General features: G+C 36.7%; 1 protein-coding gene and 1 long non-coding RNA gene across 3 annotated transcripts in view; both read right to left on the bottom strand.

Annotated features, from left to right (window-relative positions):
• The window catches only part of trmt44 (tRNA methyltransferase 44 homolog), a 188,757-nt gene that overhangs the window by 20,738 nt on the left and 146,971 nt on the right, over window positions 1-21,048 (bottom strand). The gene's annotated exons all lie outside the window — the stretch shown is intronic.
• LOC309486448 lies at window positions 14,395-20,900 on the bottom strand. Its single transcript, XR_014201548.1, has 3 exons — window positions 18,370-20,900; window positions 15,602-16,368; window positions 14,395-14,606 (listed from the first exon to the last, which is right to left on the bottom strand). It is a non-coding gene; the product is annotated as an uncharacterized lncRNA (long non-coding RNA).

The raw sequence follows: 21,048 nt of genomic DNA, 5'->3' as shown, positions 1-21,048 counted from the left end.
TACTAGTTCTAAGACAAACAGATCTGCACTTAAAATGATCGAACTGGAACAGAGTATCAGGAACTTAGAAGAAATAATTTTCAATCAAGATACTCCTGAACTGAGACAAACTTTTGCTACTTAAAGCAGAATTGAATGACATCTCTTTTAATAAAGCTGTGGCTAATATAACTAGGCTTAAACAAACATACTATGACCAAGGAGAAAAGGCTGGAAGGCTATTGGCAAGGCGAAATAAGGCTCAACAAAACGAAAAAGTGAGTAATGAAATAGAAACTATAAATGGACAAAAGACCAGGATTCCAACTGAAATGAATAATGCTTTTAGAAACTATTATGAAGATCTATATAAATCAACACCTCCCAAAAATACCCATCATTATAAAACATTTATGGATGATATTCAGATACTGTGACTATCTGAGGAAGACTCCAAGGCACTGAATTAACCAATTGAAGAGGCAGACCTGAGTACAGCTATTAATTGTATGAGTAGTGGGAAAGCACCAGGTCCCGATGGTCTACCTATAGACATTTATAAGGTCTTTCACAACAAATTGATAACCCGAATGATTGACATGATGAATGAATCATTCAATAATGAAGAACTTATTTTTCCTTGCGTTCAAGCCCTCATAACTTTAATTCTTAAGCCAGGGAAAGATCCTACGAAATGTGGCTCTCACAGACCCATTAGTCTTTTAAATTCAGTCACCAAGATAATTTCTAAAGTTTTAGCCAGTAGACTTAATAAGTATTTGCCTTTATTGATTGATCCTGATCAAAACGGCTTTGTAAAAGGTAGACAAGCTTTTCATTATATACGTTGTGTGTTAAATGTCATTCACTCTACAAAAGGAGTCTCTGATACAGCGTTACTTTCCTTAGATGCCGAGAAGGCTTTTGACAGGGTGGAGTGGGACTATCTTTTTGATACCCTTTTTGGTATCAGTCCTTATTTTAGAAAATGGATTTTAAAAATTCATATTCAAATCCCACAGCAGAGATATTGACTAATAATATATTCTCTAATTACATTAGATAATACATCTGTTCCTTCTTTATTGTGCCTAATTAAAACATTTGGATCTATTTCAGTTGTAAGAAATTGTAGTCTGCCTCGACCCAGATTCCACTCCTAAATATATTTTAGAATGAGCTCATCCCCAAAATGGCTTAATTATCATAGAGATTAAGGCAGTCAAGTTATATTGTTTCTTGACCATTTGGGTTGATCACATCCTGAGCAAATGGTAGTCAATTGTAGAATGGGACTGGGTGTGGGACACAGAGAACCTTCTCAGACAATGGGGTGTCTCAACTTCATTAACATACAGACCACAGCTGTTACAATAAGGGCAACTTAATTTACATTAAGAGTTGTAAACTGTAACAGGATAAAAGGTTTAAGATTTGGATGTTCTGGGTTCATTCTGACGCCGGTGAACCCAAGGTGCTTCGTGTACCTTGCCACTGCTATGCTGTAATAAACGTCATTTTTGAGATCTTCGACGTCCACATCATTTTTTCTTACATTGGCGAGCCACCCAGCGAGGAATTTCCAACAAAAAAAGTGGGGAAAGGTAAGAAAAAGCTGTTTTCTTTCATTTTATGCTGTTTTTTGTCAGGGAACCCCTCGTTTAAAAAATCTAGAAAGGAAAAATTTTAAGGACAGAAGAGAATTTGGTTTATTCAGTATTAGCAGGAGGAGTTGTTAAGCCTATTCCGTACAATTTTGTTTAAGATTCTAACGGAACTGAATCAGCCCGAAGCAGTGTGGTGGCAGAGTTGTATTGGAATTGTTGTTTCTAAAGTAATTGAAACAAAGTGCTTAAGTGTAAAGTTTCTAGTAACTGAAAATTGGTGTTGGTCTGTTATAATTCTGTTAAGATTCTAAAGTAATTGAATCAACCCGAAGTAGTGTGGTGGCAGAGTTATATTAGATTGGTTGTTTCTAAAGTAACTGAAACAAATGTGTACGTTTCGAAATGATTGTGAAGTTGTAATAATTCTGAGGAAATTCTAAAGTAATTGAATAGACCCGACGCAGTGTGGTCACAGAATTATTTCACAGTTATTGTGTGTTATAGTGTAGACTAGTGAGTCGGACGCATTGTGACTCTGTGAAGTTTAAAACAAGAACCCGAAGCAGTGTGGTTTTGCCCGACGTACTGTGGCAGTGTTTTAAATTTGATAAATATTGTTTAAGCCTGAAGTACTGTTGTTAAGTAAGTTGTTTTAAGAAAATAACATAAAACCCGATGTAGTGTGGTTTTGTCCGACGTACTGTGACAGTGTTACATTTCTTAACTGTTTTGCGTCCCAATGGATTTGGATAACCCAATTGTGGTTGCGGTTAAGTTTAGAAGCCTCGGTAGTGTGGCCACTTTGATAATTTGTGTTGAAGTACTGGAGCTGTGAGTAATTACACTAACAAATATCTTAAAGCAACTAGATGTGTACTAGAACGTGTAGTCATTTAAATCAGACGTTGTGAAAACACGAGATACTGTAAAGCCCGATAAGACTTTTGAAAATGGAAGAAATGATTGTTAAATACATCGCTAAATATGGTTCTCAGGGAATGTTTGACGGAATAGAGAATATTGTTGATAAACCGTACAAGTGGGCTATCTCTAAGTTTGAAAATGATCCCAAAATGCCTAAGAACAAAAATGGGAAAATTGCTAATGCGCTTCAAGCACTTTTTGCTTCATACAATGTAACTAGGAGGAGAGTAGATGAGTTAGAGGCTGAAAATGAGCAACTCAGTGTTGGGCTAATTTCTACAAAAAATTACCTGGCTAGTGAAACGATATGGAAAGAAGAAAAGGTCAAGATGCAGAATGAGATCGCACTTCTAGAACTAACAATAGTATGCTTAAATCATCTGTGGAAACATTGTCCAAAAATTTGGAGGAGACGAAGGCGGCTTGTCAGTTTATGATAAAGAATGGCACAACTGAGAAAAACCCTAGTAAGACATTGTTAGGTGTCACATTGTGTAACCCAGTTCCAAAAATGGCAGATTTACAGGAAGACAGGACTGAGATGTGGGAAAAAGATTCTAAGTCATTCAGTAGCCAATACTCTGACTGTAGAGTCAGATTTCCCATGGCACCAGTTCATACTACTAAGACTATGCGTGCTAGTGAAGGAAGGGAAGAACCAATGACTTCTACCATAGTCCGAGGATTTAATCCAACTGAACTAGAAACTGTGGTCAAGAATATTGGTAAATTTGATCGTGACAAACAAGATCCATTAGATTTTCTGAAAAACTTGGAGGAATATGCTGAAGTTTACAATTTAACAGATGGTGATGTATGTGTTTTGTTAAGAATGTGCTTGCCTGACACTTTGTCTGGAGCCTTAACTAAGAAAGTAAAGGACAGAAATGCTAATAAGTCAGAGAGGAAAAAGGCACTGCTTGAAGTCTTAGGTGTGATGTCAGTTAATTGGGATAAAATATCTGAGATGCACATGAGGAAAGGGGAGCATCCAGCAGCATTTTCAGAACAATTATTGGAGACATTTAAGACTTTCAGTGGCAATCCTGATATTACCAAGAATGATGTCAGTTTCAAGACTGCCTTGATTAACAAATGTGACCCACTCACCCGGTCTGCTGTGAAAATGCTAGTGACACCACTCTCTGAATATAATGACATTATTGCTAAAATGACACAGTTTTACAACAATAATGCTAATGCAAATAGTCAAATGAAAGCTGCCAAATCTAGACATCCAGTTGCTGCCTTTGGCGAGAGAGAATGTTCTACATTGTCTAATGGTTTCCATCATAGACCAAGGAGATTTGCAAGAATAAATTCAGAAGGTGTTATTCTTTGCTATGCATGTGGAAAAGCTGGTCACATTGCTAGACATTGTCAAGACAATGAGAGACCTCTTCAAAACTTTGTCTGTCATGCATGTGGAAAGGATGGTCACCATGCAAGGCACTGTTTGGAGAAAAGAAAGGAAGATCAGGAAGTTGTTTGTTTTGCTTGTGGAAAGATGGGACACAAGGCAAGACAGTGTCACTTTTCACAAAAAAGAGAGAGAATGTTCTACATTGTCTAATGGTTTCCATCATAGACCAAGGAGATTTGCAAGAATAAATTCAGAAGGTGTTATTCTTTGCTATGCATGTGGAAAAGCTGGTCACATTGCTAGACATTGTCAAGACAATGAGAGACCTCTTCAAAACTTTGTCTGTCATGCATGTGGAAAGGATGGTCACCATGCAAGGCACTGTTTGGAGAAAAGAAAGGAAGATCAGGAAGTTGTTTGTTTTGCTTGTGGAAAGATGGGACACAAGGCAAGACAGTGTCACTTTTCACAAAAAAGAAAGATGGGCTATCGTGATTTGCTCAAGAAAATAGGCAATTTAGAAACCCAGTTGGCACTGTTGGAAGGAAATGAAGAAGTCATTCACACCTTGTCAAACATATCACTACATGAGCAACATGACTGTAGCTCAGTCACAAGCAAATGCTGATGCAAATTAGAATTAGTTTTATGATAGTAACACATTGTAGAAAAAAGTTTACTATCAAAAGCGGGGTGATTCTTTATGATTTATGAAACATGTTTTATTAGCACTGATATGTAGTTGTAATTTATAATAAATGTTTTAATGACATTATGTTTAGAAATAATTTTTAAAAACATTACCGATGTTTGATGTTTTGAGATGAAACTTCTGTGACTTTGATGTTTGAATGTGAAAAGATGCTTGTGGGGGAAAGGGGGGGCAACCTCTTCTTTTGATTAAAGTTTCAGATATAAGATTGAGATGTTTGTCTGAAATGTGTAACCTCCTGGAGAAAGATGATCTGGTCGTTTGAAGGACGAGAAGGAAGTAGAACCCGTGGAGCCAGGGGATTTTCTCAGGGAAAAGAACAGAATACAGAGATTTCCAGACCTGCAAGATCCAGAACTCCAGGCCTAAAAGACCTAGAAACTAGAGTCCTGCACGGGTCCGGGTACCCGCGGTTACCCGACGGGTGACCCGCAAATTTTGCTCAAACGGGTGAAAAATATCCAACTGTGTCGGATACGGGTGCGGGTCAGGTCGGACACGGGTTTAAAACAATCACATGCAAACATAAAAATATATGCATATTTTTAGGAACACAAAAATATTCCTGTATTTCAAGTTGATAAAATAATTTAAAATCCACATCAGTTTATTTGTGCCCACGCGCCACGCCCTCCCAGGATCTATAACGTTACCTAGGTTACTTTCACTTTGAAAAAATCCTCATAACCGCGCGCGCGATCTGCTTGCAGTTGTCGAGATGGATGCTGAGGAGTTGAAGAAAAGAATAGCTAGTGGAGATTGTAAAGTTGTCGACAGTACGTCATCAAAAATCAAGTCCAGTGTGTGGGAGAAATTTGGAGTTATCTGAAGAAACAATATTGTGAAAGGCTTTGCTGCATGCATTTTCGTGTTGGATAGCCGCAAATGTGGAACTTCATCGCCGAGGAAGCACGCAGATAACTGTGGTAACAAACAAGCAGTTCTATCGAACAGTATTTTTCAAATGTAACACTGTTCAGTGTGTGGTGTGCAGGGAGTGTTTGAACCCAAAATTGTCAGATGTAGGCTAGACGAAATTGCGTGGCAGATATAGTGTTGTAGCTGCGTCTGAAATTGCATGGCAGATATAGTGTTGTAGCTGCGTCTGTTACTAGTTTTGTGGTAACGTTAGCCATGTTCTTCATGTACTGGCCTTTTGACAGATTCGGCTGAAGTTGTCCTTGTGTTAATTGTTGTTATAACTTCTGTATGACCTGGCAATAAACATTTTTGTAATTGTGTCTATAATGTGATTGGCTAAACTGATTTTATTTCCGGTGCGGGTCGGGTGTCGGTTCTATTTTAAGCGGGTCGGGTCGGGTGCGGATTTTAATTAGTGCTGTTGACGGATAACGGGTCGGATGCGGTTTGAAGCACAGCGGGTACGGGCGGGTGCGGGTTTACAAAATCGGACCCGTGCAGGACTCTGCTAGAAACCCTGAGACCCACCATGGGATGGATGGAACTGATGAAGAGTGTAAGAACACCAGCTCAAATGTGAGGGGAATGTACAGTTATTGATTACTAATTTTCAGTTATGAATTATTAATAAATCAATAACTAATCATACTGGCTATCACTTACACAATTTAAAATCACCCAAAAAAGGGATACCTAGCCCGTGTGTTTATATCTCTGTATATAGACAATCAATCTTAATGAATTGCAATTAATTATGAATACAGAAGGGCTATAATTTGAATTTGTGAATGACTACTAAAAGCAAATCAAATCATCAGATAATCCGTCTGTCCGCCAAACGGATCATGCGATGTTCTTATCAACTATCAAGGAGAGATATCCTTATGAACTCTCAAGAAAAAAGGAAGAGAAAGGAAAACACAGATTACAGACTAGCAAACAAATCACAATGACTACCTCTGAGAGCCATCAAAGTATCAAAATCACCTTAAGCAGGGAAATGTAATACGCATTTACTTCTTGGTAAGATATTAAATACTTGCATTGAAACCTTGTGGTCGAAACAGGACGGCGTGCGTGTTTGCCCTTCAAGGTGCGTGTCCGTCGAGCTGAAGCGTTCTTATTGGGTTCTTCCTGAGCGCGTGTCGTTGCGGGAGATTCAAAACGGTTCACGTGTGAGCTGCTAGGACTTGATTTAAAGTTCGTTTCACTCTTAGGTGTAACTGGATGAACACGAGACTACTAAAACAAGAAGTCAGAGTTATGACTAAAACAAACAAAGTAAAAGTAAAATAAACGGAGAGACTCGTACGAGGAATAACAAGAAAAATGATGAAAAAGCAGGAACAAACACAAGACGAAAAAACAAGAGAACTGTTTGGGACGCGGAGTGTGTCTGCTTTTCTAGGATGCAAAATCCACTCCTTCCTGGGCGCTTAGGCCAATTGGAAAGCGAAATTCCGGACGGGAGAAATTTTCTTTGTCTCAACTCTGAGGTTAATTTGCATGTTTTATGGCAGTGTTAGGATTATGTCCTTTCCACTTTAAACAATTGTAAGCACAGTAAAATGCATTTTATCATAATTTGATACCCATACCTTGTCCATGGGCACATAGAGGTTTAATTTAAGCCCAAGTTTGGTATGTTTAAAAGCTACGGCATAGAAATACATTCTTATTCTGTAAAATAAGCATTAAAAGTTCAACTAACAACCTAGGAATAAGATTAACCCAAAATGTGATGTACATTGACAAATGGGAATGAAGATTGGACTTTAAAAAGACCAACATGACACATCTATGATCTCACCACAGTGTGCACCTCTGAAACATTATTCCATTAAGGTTTACAAGAATACAAAGCCACTTCACATAGAAGAACAATCATGAAAAAGGGAAATTACATTCAGGTTTACATATTTCTCCAGTGGTTATATATATATAGAATATATAGGGTTAACAAGGTTTTTTATTTCTCTTTCTCTACAAGAATTTAAGTGAGAGTTGTGTCCTCTGAAAATTCCGTTTGGGGTCATAAAGTTTTATGGTCTAGCAGGAGGTAGGGTTACAGGACAATATGGTGGATCATTCTTAAAATACACACTTAGAATTCAAGACTACACGCTAGACAATCACACTATAGAATAAAACAAAACTAATCAAACATGCATGCTTCAATATGTCACCTACAGATTCTGAATCACTTGTATTCGGAATTAAATGCAAAGGGATGTGTGTGTGTGTGTGTGTGTGTGTGTGTGTGTGTGTGTGTGTGTGTGTGTGTGTGTGTGTGTGTGTGTGTAAGAGTGTGTGGAGATCTCCTGGCCACCTGGGTCTCTGGCTTGGAGAGAGAGAGATGTGAGCAGATAAGAATCTCTTTGAAACCATCTCCTCGAGTTCTGAGATGTTCTCTGTTAAGCATCACTTGGTAACCAACGTGTCAAAAGAGATCAATTCAGTCCAGACTCATGGCGCCATGCTTTAATTTACAATTATGAGTTTAAGGGTTAAAAGCGTCCTTAAAATGTATAATGACAAGTAATTATGAGTCCTGTCCATATGCTACAAGAGGCACAGACTCGAACAACACCAGTGACTGCTTCTTCTAGAAGGACTTCCGCTCCAAGTGGAAAAAAATGGACAATGAGAAGTGAAACAAGAGGAGATTTCAGAAACAAACCATTTCAGAGACTATGGACAGCAGTTTTTCCACATAGATGGAAAACAAGTGGATAAAGGATGTCCACACTGAGAAAATGGACACAAAACACAAAATGACACACACACACACACTATATATTGTCTATTGATTGTTGATTATTTGAGTTATCAAAACTAAACAATATGCTAACATCACTGATGTGAACATCTGACATTGCGAGAGCCCAACAAGGCCTTGAAGAAAGACAATATTTTTGCAAAACAAATGCATGATGGAGATATGGCCTATTCTGGTTTAATTTGGAATGTAACCTTTAAAACAGCTGTATGTGTATGTATCTTTCTTATTATTTGCCAATGCATTATGTTATGAGTTCTATGTTTAAACGTCGAATTGCAGATAACTTAAGGATCGTTTTGAGACACTCCTACTGGCTATGATGGTTCTTGAATGTCTTCTCACCCACACCCAAGAAAATGTTTGTACATCATATTGCCAAATTTTAGAGGAGTCTCTTTGATAATTCTGCCCAATTGGATGGAGCTGTAACCAGTGTGCATGAGGTGTCGACCCAAAGACGGGTAAGATTCTCCGGTGGCCAGAGGGGGACAACCTAAGGCAGGGCTTCACCGCCACTGGGCACCTGCCCACTAGGGAAGGGAGGTGTAATTTGTGAAGGGAGTGGATGTGATGCTTCTTTTGGGCCAAGACCATCAGAGAGGGGACTGTAAGAAATTGTAGTCTGCCTCGACCCAGATTCCACTCCTAAGTAAATATATTTTAGAATGAGCTCATCCCCAAAATGGCTTAATTATCATAGAGATTAAGGCAGTTAAGTTACATTGTTTCTTGACCATTTGGGTTGATCACATCCTGAGCAAATGGTAGTCAATTGTAGAATGGGACTGGGTGTGGGACACAGAGAACCTTCTCAGACAATGGGGTGTCTCAACTTCATTAACATACAGACCACAGCTGTTACAATAAGGGCAACTTAATTTACATTAAGAGTTGTAAACTGTAACAGGATAAAAGGTTTAATATTTGGATGCTCTGGGTTCATTCTGACGCCGGTGAACCCAAGGTGCTTCGTGTACCTTGCCACTGCTATGCTGTAATAAACTTCATTTTTGAGATCTTCGACGTCCACATCATTTTTTCTTACACAGGTTATAAAGTGAATGAGTCAAAATCTATGATCTTATTTCTAAAAGAATCAGCATGTCTCACCTTTAAACCATCCAGACCCCCTTTTAAAATGCTCATGAAGGTTTTATATATCTAGGTATTAATATTACTGCAGACCTTAGCAATTTGGTTCCCAGCAATTATAATTATTCAACTAAATGAATCACTGAATCAATTAATAAATGGTCAACCCTACCAATTTATCAGATTGGTCGAATCAATATTTTAAAAATGAATGTTCTCCCCAAATTCTTATGTATTTCAATCAATTCCCCTACCCCCACCACATAATTTTTTCTGCAATATGAAGAAGCTTTTCACCCATTTTATTTGGGCAAATCAGCTCTCCCAAGCTAAGACTCTCTTTTATATCTACCATATGAAAGGGGGAGGATTGCAGTTGCCTAATCTCAAGTCGTACTACTGGGCACCTCAGCTAAGAGCAGCAATTTTTGGGTTTACAAATGAAAATTCTATCCCTTGGCTATGGATTGAGGAGAGTATAACCGGTCAATTACCCTTGAATCTGTACTTGTACTCAGCATCCCTACCCAAATTGAAAAGAAAAAGAAAACAAACACTTTGTTAAAAATACTATTGTGGTATGGTATGAAGTTTCTGAAATATCTTGAATAGATTCCACAATTATCACAATTTACCCCTATTTGGGGAAACGTTAACTTTACGCCAGGGACACGATGCTGGTTTAAAAAAAATTTAAATTAAAAAAAAAATTTAATTGGGAATTTTATCAATAAGACAACATCATTCTCTTCTCTTACCAGATCTGTCCCCTTTAGAAAAAGAAAAAAAAAGAAGAAAAAAAACTTTAAACGGAAGACAAATCTCATTGTTTTATAGACTGATCTGCACTACCTGCAGGGAAAATACATAAAATAAGCGTTTGGCTTGGTGTCAAAATATATGTGAGAATATAACTGAGGATGAATGGCAGAGTATCTGTTTTAACCCCCTGAGGTCTACGGTATCGCCGGCGATACCAGCTCGCTTTTTTTTTATCAATGTAAAAGAAACTCATAAATACTCTGTTGACTTTGATTTTCCATAGGAGTTTCATACATCAATCGATTCTGTTAAATGTGTATTATTTTTGTGTATACTCACAATAAAAACAAAGTGTTGTGCTTTTTGCCAAATAAAGAAAAATAAACACGAAGCGAGTTCTGCCTTCTCTCTGCCAGTGAAGTCCATTCTGAAACGCGTCCGAAAATGAACAATAACTCAGCGAATACTCAGTCAAACAGGCATACAGACACACAGGCATGAAGCTTGAATTCTCTTCTTTTAAATGAAGTAATTTATATAAAAAACAAATATTCTCATCTTGTGAAATCTGTATTAAAAGAGAGCGATTCCAGTCGAGCTCATATCATCTCATTACGTTTTAATCGGCCCCGCCCACGGAGAGCGCGCGCTATTCAAACGCAAATGACTGAGACGATCCCATACAAACTGTGAACGCCCCCATATCAGCTCGAGAAAACACATCAAGTTTATTCAGATCAGATACTTGTCTACACTCTCTCGCAGCGCTGTGAGGAATAATAATAATGGAAAACGTACCTCAGAAGTGCTGGTATTTCGAGGAGCAACGGATGGAATACTGTAGTAAGTTTTTTTTCATTCTCAAGTAAATCGCGTTTCTGTGTGTGAATGAATGATCTGCTTTTAGCAAACTATTTTGCTATACTGAGTAAAAATCGACTGAAATATGTTGAAATAAAATGTATTTGTATAAGCAACGTATTAAACTGCAAATTAACATTTATATTCCTTATAATAAAAACGAAAGACCTATGTTACAGACAAATGAAAGACAACATTACGTTGATTAGTTTTGGATATATTACACATTTTTACTGTAAAATATCTGCCACCTCAAATAAGCTTTTGTTTGCCAGTTTTTTCTAATATGTTAAATATAGTATGTTTTGTCAATGTAGGCTATATTCGAAGTAATGAATCCTTAACTTTGAAATATGTATGATAAAATGTATACTTTAGTTTTTACAAAGAAAGATTACACTTCAATTGTTGTTGTAATTGTAACCTTTTTAAAAAAAAAATGACATGCTTCCAACTGTGAACCAATTTGGTAGAATATTTATATATATATTGCTCTTGCATTCTTTCTTGTGGCTATAGGTGACACACCTGAATGAATGGCTCATTAAGTATGCGGGCCCCATTGTCTCCTCAGGTGTGAACCACTACATATGCATGATGCTGTTGAATGGTTGACGCCCCTTGCGCATATTGCCTTTACAAACAAAAAGTGTTTTACAAGATTTAAATCAATGTATTGTGTTATGTGAATGATAAGGGTAGGATGATTTTCACATCATTTTGAAGAAAAAACTCTAGGCAACGACATCAATTAGTCAAAAGTCTTATTGTCACATATTTAGTATGTGTTTTGTGGCCTTATTTCAGAAACTTTAGTTTTTTGTTTTTTCAATAACCATGCATAAACATTATTCTCTCAAAAATACAAACATGTACATGCATGTTGCTCACATATTATGGTAGCCCTGTTTGTGCTAAATAGAGTGTAATTATACCTTTGCCATTAATATGTTTATAAGCAACTGAAAAAAGTTACAAAATTGTTTGTAAAGACAATATGCGCAAGGGGCGTCAACCATTCAACAGCATCATGCATATGTAGTGGTTCACACCTGAGGAGACAATGGGGCCCGCATACTTAATGAGCCATTCATTCAGGTGTGTCACCTATAGCCACAAGAAAGAATGCAAGAGCAATACATATATATATATATATATATATATATATATATATATATATTCTACCAAATTGGTTCACAGTTGGAAGCATTTCAATTTGTTTTAAAAAATTTTTGCACAAATTTTGCTTACAAATTGTATAATATCCAAGGAAAACATGTCTAGTAATTGTGTAGTTTATTCTCATACTGTATTTTCAGTTTTGGAATATGTATCCTCTCCCCAAATTTGTCAATAATAAAACACAATAAAAATTATTTAAAGAAAAGGCTTATATTTACCTTTTAAAATTTGTTTACATCTACCTTGTAAATATATATTTAAAAAAAAAATAGTTTGCTAAAAGCAGATCATTCATTCACAGAACCGCAATTCCTACTAGACCGATCTAATTCCTACTAGAAACGCAATTCAAATTTAAACTGTCTTTTTGCGAGTTGTGGTAAACAGCGCATCGCTGCCGTTCATTCATTCACACAGAAATGCGATTTACTTGAGAATGAAAAAAAACGTACTACAGTATTCCATCCGTTGCTCCTCGAAATACCAGCACTTCTGAGGTACGTTTTCCATTATTATTATTCCTCACAGCGCTGCGAGACAGTGTAGACAACTACACTTATCATCTGAATAAACTTGATGTGTTTTCTCGAGCTGATATGGGGGCGTTCACAGTTTGTATGGGATCGTCTCAGTCATTTGCGTTTGAATAGCGCGCGCTCTCCGTGGGCGGGGCCGATTAAAACGTAATGAGCTGAGATGAGCTCGACTGGAATCGCTCTCTTTTAATACAGATTTCACAAGATGAGAATATTTGTTTTTTATATAAATTACTTCATTTAAAAGAAGAGAATTCAAGCTTCATGCCTGTGTGTCTGTATGCCTGTTTGACTGAGTATTCGCTCAGTTATTGTTCATTTTCGGACGCGTTTCAGAATGGACTTCACTGGCAGAGAGAAGGCAGAACTCGCTTCGTGTTTATTTTTCTTTATTTGGCAAAAAGCACAACACTTTGTTTTTATTGTGAGTATACACAAAAATAATACACATTTAACAGAATCGATTGATGTATGAAACTCCTATGGAAAATCAAAGTCAACAGAGTATTTATGAGTTTCTTTTACACTGATTAAAAAAAAGCGAGCTGGTATCGCCGGCGATACCTCCGACCTCAGGGGGTTAATACCAGGTTTAAACTTCTGCAGTACAAGTGGATTATGAGAGTATACATAACTCCAGAATTACTAAATGTAATCCCAACATTCCCAATCAATGTATAAAATGCAACCTAGAAATTTTAACTTTAACTTTATATCATTGTTTATGGAAGTGTCCCCAAGTTAAACTTTTTGGGCAAAAGGTTTTAGACTTATGTCCTAAACTTTGTGTATTAAATATTTTCCCTGTAAATTGCACTTTAACTATAGCTCTGGTAAGAAAATGTTGATCTTCTGCTTATTACAAGCTAAACTTATAGTCGCTCGCCATTGTAAAAACACAGAAAGCCCTAATTTTAAACAATGGTTACAGGAATTGTCTTACTGTCTGGCTTTGGAAAAACTCACATATATTAGAGGGAAAACCTGAAATGTTTTTCAAAGTCTGGAATCCCTTTATAGGATTTTTTAAAGGAAGCTGAACCAAATATTTTTATTGTCTGAGTAATCTGACCTAGCATGCACCATGTCATGATAATAATGTACATGCACCATGTCATGTATGTATAGTACTTTTTTTTCTTTTTCTTTTCCCTCTCCTGTTTAAATTTGTTTTGTATTTTGTTTTGTTTATGTTTTATTGTTAATGTTTCTAAAATCAATAAAGTGTTTTAAAAAAAAAAGTTTGCAACGCTCCAGATTAACATTTAAGGGCAGCATTTTTATTCATAATGTCGAATTAATTCAAAAGCAAAACGATTAAAATGTTAATATTTGGGAGTGGAAATGGCAGCCATCTACTGGTAACAATTGAATGTCTTTTTTATTTTTAAATGAGTGTGAGTTTTCCTACATCTTGAAACTTAGTTTTTTAAATGGGGGTAATCTTTGAAGGATGAACAAATAATGTTTTGGTCATCACATTAAAAATAACATTTAAATATGATAATATTTGATTTTTGAAGTGCTGGAAAAGAAGTGTGACGTACTTGAAAGCATTTTACTATTCCTGCCAAACTTCCATGGTTACAGCTAGTCTTACTACATTAAATTCATGGTGAATGTTGCTGATTTGTGGACATAAAGCCTATAATTAGTTCATTCATGGCACAATGTTTCTCCTAGTATCCACGTCAGCGCTGTTTGATCTAATAGATATCTACGGTTAATAACGGAGAAATTTGAATGCTTCTCACTAGATCTGAAATGATCCGTGAAGCACAAATGAATAGCAACGAAATAGTTTTGTTTCGGTTTCATTATGTTTGCAATTTGATGTTGGGCAAAGCTGTGGTGGTCGCGCCAGCTAACAAAATTTTGGGTAACACTTTATAATAACTGCACGCTATTAATCATTAGTTAAGCATTAGTAAACAGTTAATTCATCATTTATAAAGCATTAATAGACATTAACAAGCAGTTTATAAATACAGTTATAAATGCAGTATTCTTAATTTATAAGCATATCTATAATGAGTTTAATAATTGTGTTTTCATACTTAATTAATGATCAATTTATCATTTCTAAATGAAGTATTTCATTATTTACAAACCGGTTATTTAGGAGTTGTCAGTGGTTCATAAGATCACTTAGAAAGTGTAAGTAAATTATTAATAAACTGTTTAAATACATATTATTATTCAGACATATGGTAATAGTTACTTAGTGTGTTAATAAATGGTTTATTAACATGTATTTCCACTGTAATTCAGGGTTAATTCGGGTAGTTATAAAGCATTTAGTAGTGGTCAGTTAACTATGTTTGTGAGCTAATCTAAAGTGAGGACTAGTTATGCTTTGTAAAGCGTTTATAAAGAAGATTTAAAGGCTGTTAATATTTTTATGTTCTGTATCGCTGTGTTGTATTTGTTTACTTTTTCTGTTTAGAAGAAAACTGAGTCTTTAAATCTCCTTTATAAATGCTTTACAAAGCATAACTAGTCCTCACCTTAGATTAGCTCACAAACATAGTTAACTGACCACTACTAAATGCTTTATAACTGCCTGAATCTACTACATTTACTTACACTTTCTAAGTGATCTTATTAGCCACTGACAACTCCTAAATAACCGGTTTGTAAATAATGCAATACCTCATTTAAAAATGATAAAGTGATCATTAATAAATTAAGAAAATACAATTATTAAACACATTATAGACATGCTTATAAATCAAGAATACAGCATTTATAACTGTATTTATAAACTGCTTATTAATGTATATTAATGCTTTATAAATGATGAATTAACTGTTTACTAATGCTTAACTAATGATTAATAGCGTGCAGTTATTATAAAGTGTTACCAAATTTGGGTAGCACCGGCAGAAAAAAATGGTCCAACAAATCGTTCGGTTTGTAATGCGTACTGAACCGAAAGCCTCGTCCGAACGGTCCAATACGAATACATGTATCGTTACACCCCTACTTATAATGTTTGTAAATGTTTCATTTTATTTACCAGTATTTAATATTCAACAGTAAGATAATTTCTGCACTTGGATCTGCCCTCATTTCTACATTACATTGATAAATAAGGCACAAAAAAAAAAAAAAAAAAAAAACCCCAAAAAAACATACATGTAAAAAAAATCAAATAATAATTTTCCAGTGTGGAATCAAGTGTGATTCCACAAAATGGGGAATAAAAGGAGAAAATTCTCAAATTTCCTGACCATTTCCAGATTTTTCATAGTGGGAGTCTGCCTTCTGTAATATCCATTATACATCTCAATTGCCCGTATGGAGAAACACTCCAGCTATTCTCAAAAATAACATCAGAAGAACTCAATTGACCCTCCACACACCAATTCGTGACTTTATTAAAATAACTTCTTAAGTTGCTGTGATCCATGAATTGCTTTCATTTGTAAACTTCCCCACTGTCCTTTCTGAGAGTGGTAGTCAGTTTTTGTTTTACCATTTTATAGGGTTGTGACTCAGCTTAGTCAGTTGATACCCTGCAGAGGAAATTGTAGTGCAGGCCTGTGTTTTTCAGTAAGCAAGAGAAATGGTTAAAAAAAAATATCTTAATCTATGGTCCAACAAGCCGTATCAGGCCAAACAGCCACTACACACTCTAAAAACTCCTGGGTTATTTCTTCAACCCATTTTCTGGGTTATTTGTGTTGGGTTAAAATTATGGGTTATTTTTTCAGAGAGTAACCATTTTCTGGGTTATAGGGCTAATATTTTGACCCAATTCATGGGTTGTTTGGGTTTCTGGGTTATTTTTCAAAGAGTAACCCATGTTCTGGGTTATAGGGTTGGCTTTCTCTCTCTCTCTCTCTCTCGCAGTTGTTCTGGAATTTTCTCACAACAGTCGTTTGAAATAACTGTCGCTTCGCGCTCGATCCGTTTTGGCCTGTGCTTCATCGGTGCAACTTCATCTATATTCAAGGTAAGAGAGTATTTTCAGTGTTGATGTAATGTTAACTTTTCTGTGTCCATGTCCCTGTTGCTAGTTTAGCACCATTTGCTAAAATAAATAAATACGTTGCTACGTTGAGACTAGCGTTAGCCGTGGTAATTCTGTGGTTGGCATGTAGCCGCGGCTATCACAACAACATCTAGGTCTAGGACAACTCGAGGTAACGTTATCGCACAAGCGGACGCGATTTTGAACACGGTCCTGAGCCGTTGCTGGGTGCCGCGGACAGACCGCCGCTGTGTGTGTGTGTGTGTGTGTGTGTGTGTGTCCGTTACACTCATAGAGAATAATGTGTTCGAATTTTAAAGACGCGGCGCTGCGCTTCGCGAGCCCCTTGAGAGAGTGCACGTCCGGTGACTGACCGATACCTCGAGTTGTCCTAGACGCGACGCGGCGCTTCTCGTCCGGTGTGCGAGCCCCATAGCTGCGGCTACAGAGCGACGAGGCAACACAATAGTTGAGTTATGTTTACCAGCTGTGCCGTGCTTATCATATTATACAGTGCTCTACTGGCTGAAGTAACGTTAGGTAGAGTTAAAGAAGCGGGTCAAGTCTTCAAATTGTTGCTAACCACTATATTGCTATGTTTTCTCCACAGTTTTTTCGCTGATAAGCTAACTGAGTGGCAGCTGTCTGAGCTGACAGAGAATTTTAGAGGTGAGCATTTTACTCTTATTGCCCTTATATCATCTCTCTATACCTACTTTTTTTTTTTTAATAAGACTTAAATGTGTCAGTGCAAGATTTTGTGTAAGTCACAACTTCTTCGACAGTGGGGTATGTACAACCCTAAAAGATTACTGTGCCTTGTCTTCAAGCTGTTATGCATAAGAATGGGCTGTCATTACACTTTTTAATGAAAGAAAATATGTCATTCACACAAAATGGGTAATGTTAATGCTGCAAAAGAACCACATTAGTTAACTAGCAATTTGGGCCACGTAAAAAAAATTAAATAAAAAAGCCACTGCATTACCTTAAAAGTGATTATTTGTTAGCTTGATAATGAAAGAGTGTCTGGTGAGTGGTTCACAATTGTCTCGACTTATTAACAATACTCATATTGTCTTGTTTTCTGTCTTTCAGATAGATGAGGAGGCATTTCTTCTCTTTGATGAGGACACCATCAAAAATCTTGTCCCCAAAGTTGGCCCCAGGCTTAAATTCCTGAGGCTCTTCTGAGAATTGTTGTTTATTTTTCTATTTTTTATTTCTAATATTGTTATTACAGTGTGACCTAAAATAAATATGAAAATAAACATGTCCAAGTGTGTGTTTTTTCTTATAGATTTTTATTTAATGCAATAAAAATGTAAAAGTGCTTGAAGTGTGTAACATAATGTAAAACAAAGTTTTATTTTCTGAAATAAGGCATACTGGGATAGTGACCCAAGTTAGGTTATTTTTGACCCAACTCCTGGGTTAAAAAGGGACCAACTAATTTTTGGGTTATTTTTACCCAGATGTTGGGTTTTTTAAACCCAACATTTGGGTCAGGTATTTAACCCATAATGTGGGTCAAAAAGCATAACCCAATTTTCTGAGTTGAAATAACCCATAAATTAGTTGGTCCCTTTTTAACCCAGGAGTTGGGTCAAAAATAACCCATTATGGGTTATTTTTGACCCAGGAGTTTTTAGAGTGCACTAGCTATCAATACTCTAAAAGTCAACAATACACAATCAATAGATTGTTTTTGGAGGGAAATTCCCAAAGCAATCTACAAACATGGCATACTCATGATATTGAGATTGATTGCTCCCGCCTTGATCGACTGCTCCTGTCTGCCTTGCTGCTGGTTTGTGTCTGTAAGCTCCGTATAGCTTTCTGTGTCTCTATTTACTATCATTCCTTGTTGTTTTTATTTGCTAAATTTAACTTACTCATCAAACATATATTAGATATTGTCAAATATTGCCTATCACATTAATCTGACATCGCTAGCCTTTATCTAAATTGTTATCGCTAGCACCACACGCTAGTATCTCGCTAGCCTGTTAACCTGCCATCCGTGCTTTCCGTCTTTTTTTTTTCTCTTTTCTCTATCAAACAACTGTGGTAAGTAGGATCAGTCAACAAACACAGTGAGTAATGTCTTCTCCTGTTATTGTCACTTGCACTTCGTGTCACATGTATAGTATAGCATTCTTTGTCAGCAATGAGGGATTTAAATGTGATAAATGCAGGGAGATAGTGAGGCTGACGGAGAAGATTTCAGAACTAGAGACATGCATCCAAATTTTAATTGAGGATGGTAAAAATGCAAGGGCTTTAGATACTGCTTTGGATGCGACTAGCTTAGTGAACTCTGTAGATTGTTCGGTTCCAGCTGTAGAGCCCGCGTAGCAGGGCAACTGGGTGACCGTGAGACGCTGTAGTAAAAAACACAGCTCTTCCGTTTTGATTACCATAACAAATAGATTCTCCCCACTCAGTGAAATGCCCACTGAGAATCCTGTTGAATGTGCCCTAGTTATTGGCGATTCTTTTACACGGAACGTGAAAATAGAGACACCAGCCAAAATAGTCACATGTTTGCCAGGAGCCAAAGCACCTGACATCAAAGCAAATTTAAAAGTGCTGGCTAATGCTAACCGTAAATTCTCTAAGATTATTATTCATGTCGGCAATAATGATGTTTGACTTCGCCAGTCGGAGATCACCAAAATGAACGTTAAAGAGGTGTGTGAACTCGAATGTATGATGTCAGGCACTGTAATTTGCTCTGGTCCCCTTCCTGTTCGCCAGAGTGATGAGATACTTAGTAGACTGTCCTCACTCAATGGCTGGCTGTCTATGTGGTGTTCGCAAAATAATATAAAATTCATAGACAATTGGTAAAGTTTTTGGGGCAGACCTGACCTGTTGAAAAGAGATGGCGCTGCTCTTCTCTCTTGTAATATGGCACATAGTCTTAGAGCTCAAACATGAATTGGGGCTCAGGTCAGGAAGCAGACAGACTGGCTAATCCGTCAGATAAATCCCATCGCATAGAGACTCTGTCACCTAGATATCATCATATAGAGACTGTGTCTGTTCCCCGAATTAGGAAATACAAAAAACACCCAAACCCATTTAAGGGTAAAAATTTAATTGAAGATCAACAAATAAAAAACAGATATAATACAGATGAACAAATGATAAAGCTTGGGTTGCTGAATATTCAATCCCTTACTTCAAAAGCACTTATTGTTAATGATATGATTACAGATTATAACCTAGATGTGCTGTGTTTGACAGAAACCTGGCTAAAACCAGACAATTACATTACTTTAAATGAGTCCACCCCCCAAGATTATGGTTATAAACATGAGCCTCATCTGAAAGGCAAAGGGGGAGGTGTTGCAGTAATTTATATTAATATCTTCAGAATTACTGATAAGTCTTGTTTTAAATATAATTCTTTTGAAGTGTTGGTGCTTAATATAACATTATCTAGTGTAAATGATAAATCACGTTTGAGATTTGTGCTGGCTACTGTATACAGGCCACCAGGGCACCATACAGACAAAGAATTTGCTGATTTTCTATCAGAGTTAGTACTGGCTGCAGATGTACATGTAGATAACGAAAACGATGCATTGGGATTGGCATTTAAAGACATTCTGAACTCTATTGGAGTTAGACAACACGTGTCAGGACCTACTCATTGTCATAATCATACTCTAGACCTAATATTATCACATGGAATCAATGTTGATGACGTTGAAATTCTACAGCAGAGCGATGACATCTCAGATCATTATCTAGTCTCGTGTATACTCCATCTAGCCAAGGTTGCAAAGCCGACTCTGTGTTACAAATATGTTAGAACTATCACTTCTGCAACTAAAGATTGCTTTATTAACCCTCTGGAGTCTGAGCGGTTTTCTGGGCCCTTGAGATGTTCTGACATGCCCTGACATTTGTGCTTTTTTCAGTTGCTTATAAACATATTAATGGCAAAGGTGTAAATTCACTCTATAAAGCACAAACAGGGCTACCATAATATGTGAGCCACGTGTATGTACATGTTTTCATTTTTGAGAGAATAATGTTTATGCGTGGATATTGAAAAAACTAAAAACTAAAATTTCTGAAATAAGGCCACAAAACACATAGTAAATATGTGTCAATAAGACTTTTGACTAATGGATGTCCTCGCCTAGAGTTTTTTCTTCAAAATTATGTGAAAATAGTCTTGCTTTATCGTTCAAATAAAACCATACATTGATTTAAATTGATGTAAAACAGGTTTTGCTTGGAAAGCCAATATGCAAGGGGGCGTGAACGAGGAGTGGTTTACACCTGAATTACCACCCACTCTGCATAATGATGAGCCATTCACACAGGTGTGACA

This window comes from Leuciscus leuciscus (genome assembly GCF_965113295.1).
Source record: "Leuciscus leuciscus genome assembly, chromosome: 2".
NCBI classification, from domain to species: Eukaryota; Metazoa; Chordata; class Actinopteri; order Cypriniformes; family Leuciscidae; genus Leuciscus; species Leuciscus leuciscus.
This window is presented reverse-complemented; position numbering and strand designations above follow the sequence as displayed.